Source organism: Gossypium hirsutum, chromosome A09, assembly GCF_007990345.1.
Source record: "Gossypium hirsutum isolate 1008001.06 chromosome A09, Gossypium_hirsutum_v2.1, whole genome shotgun sequence".
Classification (NCBI taxonomy): domain Eukaryota; kingdom Viridiplantae; phylum Streptophyta; class Magnoliopsida; order Malvales; family Malvaceae; genus Gossypium; species Gossypium hirsutum.
In genome coordinates this window covers 3,254,282-3,265,237 of record NC_053432.1, presented here as the reverse complement: position 1 = coordinate 3,265,237, position 10,956 = coordinate 3,254,282, and the positions used below count along the sequence as shown (strand labels likewise).

The 10,956-nt window shown below is 33.7% G+C and overlaps 1 pseudogene; it reads left to right on the top strand.

The window, feature by feature from the left end:
- The first annotated feature begins 1,371 nt into the window (after positions 1–1,371).
- On the top strand, positions 1,372–6,964 carry LOC107888575 (KH domain-containing protein HEN4-like; annotated as a pseudogene).
- Positions 6,965–10,956: the final 3,992 nt, after the last annotated feature.

Genomic DNA, 10,956 nt, shown 5'->3' with positions numbered 1-10,956 from the left:
TGAATTTTGGATAAGTAATTTAGCCAAAAATATGTTTAATTAGGGCTTAGGGACTAAATTGTAAAATTTAATCACTATAGATTTTCAATTAAAAAATAACTTTACGACTTAAATTTTAATTAGCTAAAGGTCTAAAATGGCAATTAGACCATATTAAACCAAACGCTAGTGGACGATATAACATGATTATGCTTAAAATTTATTAATTAAAGGTAAACATAATTAATTAAAACTAAGTATAAGGCTAATATATGTATATATTATAGAATTGGTGGGAAGAAAGATAAAACATCTTCTTCCCAGCGAAATTGAGAGAAATTGAAGGAGAAAACGCCATAGCGGAATATCAAGTTTTTATTCTACAATATTGTTTAGTGCAACTTAGTCATTTTATTGTAATTTTTATATTTTTGGGAAAAAATAAAGGAGAAAACGCCATAGCCGAATACCAAGTTTTTATTCTACAATATTATTTAGTGCAATTTAATCATTTTATTTTAATTTTTATATTTTTGAGATCGTAGAACCTTAATCTAATTAGCCCATATATAAATTTACAAGATTGTTAATTTTTTTAAAATTTTCATAATTGAGAATTGAAAGTTTTAGGTGTTAAATTAATATATTTTAAGCTTAGATATGAAAAAAAAGACAAAATTGTTAAGCTTAATTAATAGTTTCGTACATTAGGAACTAAAATGAATAAAATGTAAATTTGAGCTTAATTAATTATCTTAATTATTTACAAAGACTCAATTGGATGTGAATTTAATACAAGGGTTTAATTGATTTTTTTTTTACATATATGTATTTTATTTTTAACTAGACACACGTAAATATATGTGAAAAACACATATTAAAAATATAAGTATATGTTTAAAAATAATATACAATAAATGATAAAACGTATAGTTTGAAGCTAATAATAATAAGAACATATATGCATTATGTACGAAATTAAAATAAAAAAAATTTAACTTACAAGTAAAAAAAATTAAAATAGTTAAATATATCATATTAATAATATCAAATATACTCTAATTATTTATCATTCTATTACATATAAAAAGTTATCAAATTAGTGAAAATAAAATTCTATATTAAAATTTTATTTTTAAGAAATTAAATATTAAGTTAATTTGTAGCTCCATCAAACATTATCTATATACATATTTAATAAGAGAAAATATTTTATTATAAAAGTTACTTTTTTATTTTTAGTAAATTATAATAAAATAATAAAGCTCGAACAACATGACTCGAACCCGGGTTACACTGTAAACATCCTTGACTAAAAAATTAATATCCATATAGTAAAAAAAAATCTTATTTATAAATTCATTCAACACGAATAAAATAGAAAAATGAAAAATACAAAAACTAATCATTTCCAACAAGTTAGAAATCAAATGAGCTCATGAAAGCAAATTATTCAACAGAGCGCCCCCAAATTCTCTCTTTAGTCCTTGTTTTTTTTTCATTATTTTTGTTGAAAAATCACATTGTTTAGACGCTGAGAATCAATCTCAATTCTCAGGTAAAACCCCATTATCTTTTGGCAATTAATTCCCCTCTGATTGCTCTTGCTTTTTTTAAATACTCTTTTAATCAGATCTACAATCTACATTTTCTGCTCTTATTTTCTTTTTAAATTCATTTTTGACTGGAATTATCGTTCTTTCTGTATTTGATGAGCGGAATTATAGTTTCTTTATTGAATATAATGTGTTTTGTGTCAGTTTTCGGAGACTATTTATATTTATGCTGTTTACATTTGTGGGTTGATTTGAACTTTTTATTCTTTTACGTAATTGAATCTTTCTAATATTGGGTTTCCCTTTATTGTCTGTTATATTAATTTTGGATGGGTGATTTGAAGTGGGATTTTTATTTGTTATGGAAGATAAACTTGTGGGTCAAAGTTGAGATACAGTTAGTAATTTATCTTTGAATTTGCCTAGTTGTAAAGCTGAGCTGTGGAGAGCTAACTGTTTTGTTTTCATTGTTTTTACTGATAGTTTTGCTATCATGGTTGGAATCTAGTGTTTGTTCAATCATAAATTTTATGCGCGTTTTAATGTTCATTAAGAAACTCAAACCAACAATTAATTTTAAGTGGAGATATAATGTTATCTGAATTATGCTTTGATGATTGAAAAATGAAAATAATTTAGTTACTGATTTGTTCTGTTGATGAGCATTTTGTGCTGGTGCTTTACATTTTGGGTGGTTCGATCCTCAAGATTGGTTCAATTAGTATTTGTAATGTTTTACTATTGTCTTGGAACCAGGTATTTATTTTTGCTGATAATAATGGCGGGTCAGAGGAATAGCTATGGGAAGCGGGCTCATTCTCAGTCTGACTATTCTGAGAATGGATCAAATAAGAGGAGAAATGCAGGTGATGACAGGGAACAATTTGTTATTGATTCAGATGATACCGTATATAGGTATTTGTGCCCTGCAAGAAAGATAGGAGGCATTATTGGAAGGGGAGGGGAGATTGTTAAGCAATTAAGAGCAGACACTAAATAAAGATTAGAATTGGTGAGGCAATTCCTGGTTCTGATGAGCGCGTGGTTACTATCTATAGCTCTAGAGATGAGAGAAATGCCCTTGAAGATGGGCATACTTTTGTTTCTTCTGCTCAAGATGCTTTATTCAGGGTGCATGACAGAGTTGTTGCAGAAGATTTGCACAGTGATGAAGATTCTGAAGGCTGCCAAATTACTGCTCGGCTTCTTGTATCTTCTGATCAGATTGGATGTGTTATAGGAAAGGGTGGACAGATCGTTCAGAACATACGTAGTGAAACTGGTGCTCAGATTCGCATCCTTAAGGATGATTTACCTTCTTGTGCCTTGTCCACAGATGAACTTGTACAGGTAATTTGACGATTTGATTATTGTTGTAGTACTTTCAGATTTTGCTTATTCATTTAACAATCTCTTCTCTCCTTTAAAACATAGTTTACGCCCATACACCGACATGGGAAAAAGTTATGCTGAGATGAGTTTCAATTTATTGAAAGCATTGGCAAGAGGCTTTTATTGTGTTTAGGGTCAACATTGGACAAAGATTTTGTTGATTTGATTGCTGTAGTTGACAAAATCAGCATTTAATTTTTCATCTTTGAGTTCTTCAGTTTATGAATTATATCTTTTGAGACTGTTTTTGGCATGCTTTTAATATGTTATATTTTTTGTATGTTTTTTCCTGAAAATTTCACCTTCTTTTGTTTGTTATCTGTAATATTGTTAGTTCTTTTTTATTTTTTTAATATTAATAATGTTATCAAATGGTTGGCCTTTTTATATTTAAATTTACTTTTGGCTTTAGATATCTGGGGAATCTGCAGTTGTGAAAAAGGCTCTGCATCAAATTGCATCTCGCCTTCATGAGAACCCTTCACGATCTCAGCACTTGCTTGCTTCTGCTGTGTCAAATGCATATCCTCCTGCTGGTGCAATGCTTGGTGCAGCTGCTGGTGCCCAGGTTGTAGGGATAACTTCATTGGTTGGACCTTATGGACGATACAAAGGTGACACTGGAGAATGGCCACGCTCCATGTACTCAGCTCCAAGAGATGAGATGTCATCAAAAGAATTTTCTCTTCGTTTGGTTTGTCCAACTGCTAATATTGGAGGGGTGATTGGCAAAGGTGGTGCTATAATCAACTAGATCAGGCAGGAATCAGGTGCAGCCATCAAAGTAGATAGCTCAGCTACAGATGGAGATGATTGCTTAATAACTATATCAGCTAAGGAGGTCAGCTTTTCATCTTTGCTATGTTTATTTGTCTATGCTCTGCCTTATGCTAAGCTTTGACGGGGTTCCTAATCTTCTGCTGTATTAGTTCTTTGAGGATAGGTATTCACCTGCTAACGAAGCTGCTGCACGGTTGCAACCTAGATGCAGTGAGAAGGTTGAAGGAGACTCTGGAATTGTATCATTCACAACCCGCTTACTTGTGCCAACCTCACGTATTGGTTGCCTTATTGGTAAAGGAGGAGCTATTGTAACGGAGATGAGAAGGATCACAAAAGCTAATATCCGTATCCTGTCAAAGGAGAATCTTCCAAAAATTGCATCTGAAGATGATGAGATGGTTCAGGTGTTCTATCATTTATATAGGATTTTCTTAATCATTGCTTTCTATTTGTTGGCTCTTTTTTAAAAAAAAAAATTATACGAACAGAACATGGTTGGTCTGTTATTATTCAGATTGCTGGAGACCTTGATGTTGCAAAGGATGCCCTTGTACAAATAACAACACGGTTAAGAGCAAATCTATTTGATAGGGAAGGTGCTGTTAATGCGTTAGTGCCAGTTTTACCGTATCTTCATGTGCCAACTGAAGGAACCGACAATTTAAGTTATGAAAGTAGAGAGGGCAAAAGGCATGGACGTGTGCACTCCTTTTCTGGTGGTTATAGCTCTAGTGATTTATCTGCTAGTGACGGCTATGGAAGTTATGGTGGTCTCCAGGTATTTCCTTTTGACAACTTTTACTATTTTACTGTACTTTAGGTGGGTGAATTGTAGAAATATAGTTTGTTGGACTTCGTTATCCGATTTATCAAGTGAAAATAATTTTAGTCCCTTAAATCCTTATTCCCTTCAGTATTTATTTCTTATTTGGCTTCTTATAATATTTTAGCTTTCTCATTTTGTTTACATTGTCCCAATCTCTCTCTCTATCTCTATGCTGATAATTAATAATTATGATTCTTAAATATTATTTGTAGATTGGTAGTACTCCTGGTGCTTATGGAGCTTATTCTTCAGGACGTGGTGGTCCTTCTGGGTGAGAATAATTTCTTTCCTTGAAAGAACATATTTCTTGTTGTTCACATTACTGTCATGAATATCATCTAATGCAGGAAAAATGCTTGGGGCTGAGGGAGTGATTGCACTATCATAAACATTATATTTAAATTTGAACTACATGACATGAAGTTGTCTTCGAGGGTACAATGCCAGTTTACAGTTTGTTCTTTCCCAAGCATGTCTTTGAGTCTTAGTTTCGTTAGATTAGTACATGCACACTCTCTTAGGATTCTTCAGTATTCATCGTTAACTTCTCTTACCAGGTTATCAAGCCATACCTCTGTTTCCCGGCGCTAAAACTATGGTTACTAAAATTCCGTGAGTGGTACGTGCAGATAGATTGTAGTTTTCATTTTGGTATTCTTATGTCTAGTGTTATAATTGGCACTTCTCTGATATTGTCCAGTACATACTAGTGTATACAGTTTGATAACATAGCCTATCCAATTTCCCTATTTACGGATCTGATGCTCTTGTTTTCCCTTTGATGCCTTTCCAATCCCACTAAAACAGCTGAGACTTACGAAGCCTGAATCTAGCCTACTGCCTACTTTGATGAAGCCTGCCTAAACCTGAAGACCAGATGAACCAGGGTTTGACATACTCATGGCCCACCCTGATGCTACAACCTAGAAGGACCAAATATATATGGAGATCTTATTTTTCTCTTTGAAATTTGCCATTTCCATGCCACCAAAAGCACCAAGCTTTGTTATTTGTGCGCCCAAGAACCTAGCTAGCCGGCATGCTTGTTGCCGACTTTTATTTCCTTATTTTGCATCTTTTTCTGTTTTTAGTTTGCATTTGTTTAGGGGTTCTAAACCTTGTACCTTCTTCCATCCACTGGCAGTTGTACTGAGAGTGCTGGGTTATTATCTGACATTTGTCTTCTGCATTTTCTTAATTTCATTGGTTGTTCAATTTATGATGGCATCTTATCCTCAGCTTACCCGGTTTACTCTAAAAATGTATCTGTGAAGACATAATCTGGAATACAGACATTTTCATTCTATTTTACTAGCACCTAAATCAGCTTAAATGGTCCTCGAGTCTTTGTAATGACACCCTTAATCAAGAAATCCATTGGTATCCACCTAACTGATCACCTGAGACTTAGAGAAGTCTACATGTTAAACTATGTTGCATCCCTTCGTTTGGTAAGAGGGAAATATAAGCATGTTAAATAACTGGATTCTTTCTATTTAAATTGACTGTTATGTTTATTTTCCATCCTCTATGCTAAAGAACAGAAAGGAAAAAGAACCTTCTTCCCCTCTTTTTCCTCTCTGTTTTTCATTCTCTCTATCTTCCATCCATGCCTAACAGTGTTCGATGCATAGAAGGGGTACAATATGCCATCTAGTCATCAACCTTTAGGGTTCAACACCTCAATGGTGTTTTCTGCAACATGGCATTGTTTTAGGGTAAAAAAAATCCTAGTTTATGCTACCAATGGATTACTTAATTAAAGGACAATTTAATCATGTGAAAGGACTATGTATTGGTGTCTTTCTACATTGTGTAGGTTCTTGGATTTTGTCTTGCACGAAGACCTCAAGTATAAGGTAAGAGCTTAATTCTTTTATAATGGTTGGTTGTGACTTGAGAGAATAAAGGATTTCATTGAGTTGCTTGAAACACACTAGTAAGTTATTGCTTAATCACTCTAATAGTATTGTGGATGTTTGTTTGAAATGTGGTTAGACTGCTCAGCTATGTTACTCAGACTTGGGTATATTTCCGACATAGATATGTTCAATTTCTTCAAGTGTCATATCCTTGTATCCATGTCTGGTTATGCATCAGACATAGGTACTTCAAGAAAAATGAATAGTGAGATTAACATAGCTAGTTAGAATGTTATACGAGCAATTGATTTGGTGACAGGTTCTGAATGTCATTGGTGTATATATTCTTTTTCCGGGGGAAAAGTGCTATATGTAAATTCATTCTTCATTTTTATTCAAGTTTCGGGGAAGACGGATTCCAACTGGCTTTGGCAGAGAATGCATACATATGACGTAAATGATGAGGTGCAAAATGTCTTTGTTGCATTATTTTGTATTGTGTTTTAATATGCTTTGTATGTAACAATTTTGATGGAGCTATTTAATCTAAACTCTTATTGCTGCTATTACTGTATTATTCGATCTATAGCTTAACCCGGTCCCTTTCTAGTAACTGAGATAAACCTAGTCTTTATTATTTTCTGTTTTTGATTGAATAATATTCTACCAATCTAACTGTTGGCACTGCTGTTGTTTGATTCAATGCTTTATTTTGAACACATACTGTTTTTACTACTGTTGCATAAATACTTTTCTCTTACGGTGAAGGCCGTAGTTTTAGAGATAACAGAATTGACTGCAGGTGTTAGCGTTTGAATAACTTGAATAGTTTGATTCAAACCTTTGTTAAGCTCATATACTCGTTTTACTGTTTTGATGTATCAATACTAATTTTACGGTGAGGTTATAGTTAGGCCTTAAAAGAATGGTAAAATACCATGGAGGCTCTTGTTTTATAGGGGTCGGATTGTATTTTACCGTCCACTCGAAGAACAATCAAATTAGTCTTTATATATTAGATCAAAGAGTAAATTGATTTTTTTGTTAAAAATTTCACTCATTTTTATTATTAAAAATTGATTATTGTACGTTATGAGATACATATAGCACGAGAAAGAACAGATTACAGGTATTGGAATTTAAATACAAATAACTATACTAAACTAAACCCTGAATTCGATGCGGTAATCTCATTTGCTTAATAGGTAGGTTCAGCTATTATAGGTGATGGTGAAAATCAATTGATGCTCTGAGCATGCTAAGACCTCTACTGACCCTGAAGTGAACGTGTCTGAATTGCTGTTATCTTTTACTGCAAGATTCTTTTAATGTTCACTTTGTTTTGTCGTACGAAGTTTGCTTAACAACTTTTAAGACTTGCAGTAGAAGTTGGGTTGTGATTGGACAGTCGAAGATGATTTGCTGTATATCACTTAATTGCAATATTCAACGGAGCATAACTGTTGGATCTTGCTGTCAAAAATTTTTAGATAGATGCTTCCTGCTTGTACAAATGATATGTAAAAGCTTCGGAGGAGGAAAAAAAAAACTAGGGAAATTGTTACGAGAGTTCGAAACGGAACTTTTTACTATGATAATGTCATTTATGATTATGAAATTAAAAAAAAAATGAACATCTAAGAACTGTACTCCATTTTCCATCAGGAGATTAAATCTGGTAGAATAAGAAAAGGTGGGCTACCCGTGTAATATGGTCACATTTACCGTGTACGTAAGATAGAGTTTTATTTTACAATATTGCCAATTTTTGTCAATTTCACAGTTACAATATTTGGACATTTTTACTTAAAATAAAAATTGATATGTATAATTTATGTGGTAATAGCCAATTGGAAGGTCACCCTTTGCTCTAGCCACCCAACAAAGTAGGAATCATCTGTTGACCCAAACCTATAAATATCTTCAAGAACGATGAAGAAATGAACGACTCTCCAATCATGCAAGTTTATACTCTATCAACTTATCTTCGGCACTTAGCTTTCACAGTCTACTCATTTTTACTATTTGTAACCTTCGGTTTTTTGACAGGACTAAATGAACTAGCTTTTGTAATCATCACCACATTCTCTTTTGTACCTCCTTGTTGTACCACTGTATCATTAATTGGTGTGATAAATGTGGACAACAAAACTTCGTAATCCCATAATTGATATGGACAACCTAACCAACCTAATTTGCAACAAGCTGTAACTTGCCTTACAACTACACCACCTTCCCCATCCGTAACCTCTACCTTGTTAGATGGGGGTTCTTATCAGCAAGCCTTTGGGACCTGGCCTTATGATTTAGATACCCAAGAGAAGCTACGATGACTAGAGTAGTAGTTCTTTCAACAAGAACACCGCTTCAAAGAGAAACAAGAGTGGTAATGCATCCTTAACCAAAAGAACACTCTGATTGAGCAGTTGATTATTGAATTGAGAGTTGCCAGGAGGGCCCTAAATGAGAGAATTTGGTCTACTAAGAAGATGAGGCCCAATCAACCTTAACAGAGACGAGGTAACTTATTGGTAGCATCCTAACATTCTCAAGGTAAAAATAATGCCTATCTAGAAGAGCAGCTAAGGATTTTCAAAGCTGAGATGATACAAGAAATGAAGAGGGTTAAAACAGATGAATTTGTTTGGAACTTCTCTAATGAGCGCCAACTGTATTTCAGCCTTCTTCAAGTTTCTAAAGTTTGTATACAATGGGTTGGGAGGATTCAGAAGATTATCTGGCTTGGTATAACAACCATGTGAATATACTAAGTGTAACACTCTATACCCGACCCAATTTACCGAGTCTAAATGTAGGATGCCACCAGACTTAAAACACTTAACAAAAATTTTGAAGTGGGCTAAGACTTTGCTGAACGAACTTTTTACCTATTTATTATTATTCTAAGACATATATTCTGAAGATAAACATTTATCTAATTACAACTGATTCTCAATGATAGTGTAAGTCAATACTACTTAAAACTTTATTGAAATAGACCCCAAACGCGGCATATAATATTATTCACCATTTAAAAAAAACATATTCTCAAAATTGTCCTTTTGTATGCATAATATCGCTAAACAATCGACTACTTTGGTGCGTCCCTAGCTTAGTCCATTCTCGCGAACCTAACAACCTGTAATGCAAATAAACACTTATAAGTTCAATGGAGCTTAATGAAGCTAAACTAATATTACCTTTCAGTATTGATATTGAATTCCTTGACTCCAATATTTTGGTTCCCTTTCAGATTTTTAGCTGATACTTTCTGATTTCTAGTTGGCAGATAACTATACACCAACTTTAAAACTTAACCGCCTTATACATATTTCACCCGGATGGAGGTAACCCAAACTTCACACCATATTTTAAATCATTCTTCATAATTCCCTTGAAGATAGCAATTGGAAACATATCTCAATACGATATTCGTTAGATTATTGTTCTTAATGGGTTCTCTTACAGACTTCAACAAATATCAGAACACCAAGTACCTCCTAACTTCGAATTAGACCATTCAACAAATTTGCTTAGAAGAATACAACATTTTAATTCACACACTAGAATTCTGAATGACTTCCATACAAGACATGAAAATTCCCAGGTATAACGGGCAACTCTCACTACAGTTAGTTTCATATACTCAAAGCTTTTTTTATCTTGGCATTCATTATGGCGGATTCTCTAGTCCATCATACTGTTTGAGAATTCATTCAAAAAAATGCCTCGAAGGCATACCCATATTTCACCATACGACTATCTAATACCTTTCAGTTAAGCTTGTATACTAGAACTAGATGCATAGGTTCTCCAGATGGCTTATCACCAAGGCTCTCCAGATAATATCCCACAATGGCTTTATAGAGAAATCGCCAAAAAGCCTTTCCAGAGAGATCATCATAAAAGCTTTTCAAAGATATCGCCGCAAAGGCTTTTCAGAGAGATCACCATAAGGTTTTATAGGGAATTTGCCACAAAGGCTTTCCAGAGAGATTGCCACAAAGGCTTTACAAATAGTCTGTATTTATTGGCCCGGCGGACCATCTCTGTGGATTCCATAGAGCTTCTCCCACATGGTCTTATACCTTCATGCCCTCTTGGCGTATTATCATATGATGCCATAACCATGGACTTTCTATAGATTTATTCCGTGATCTATCAGTCCGGTTAGCATTATAGTTGTCTTACCAGAGGCTATACAATAAATCTCTGTATCACAATTGTACATATCATAAACTTGTTTGTACTAGAATCGTACCACATCAAAAGATCTTTTCATATAAACTTGACCATCCGCATATGTGTAACACTGGTTATTATCCCCCACACATTCTAGAGATGATGTATCCACTCTCTAACGACAAAGATACTTATCATGCAACTTCATGTTTAAACAACTATCAGTACTCTTCTCTAAAATCTATACAGATATTATCACAAAGAAACATATTTATCTACAGATGCATCAACCGTTTATTCAAATTAGAGAGATATACAAAATTAGATTTTAGAGACTCACCAAAAGCTCACCTTCACCTCTACTCAGAATGATTAT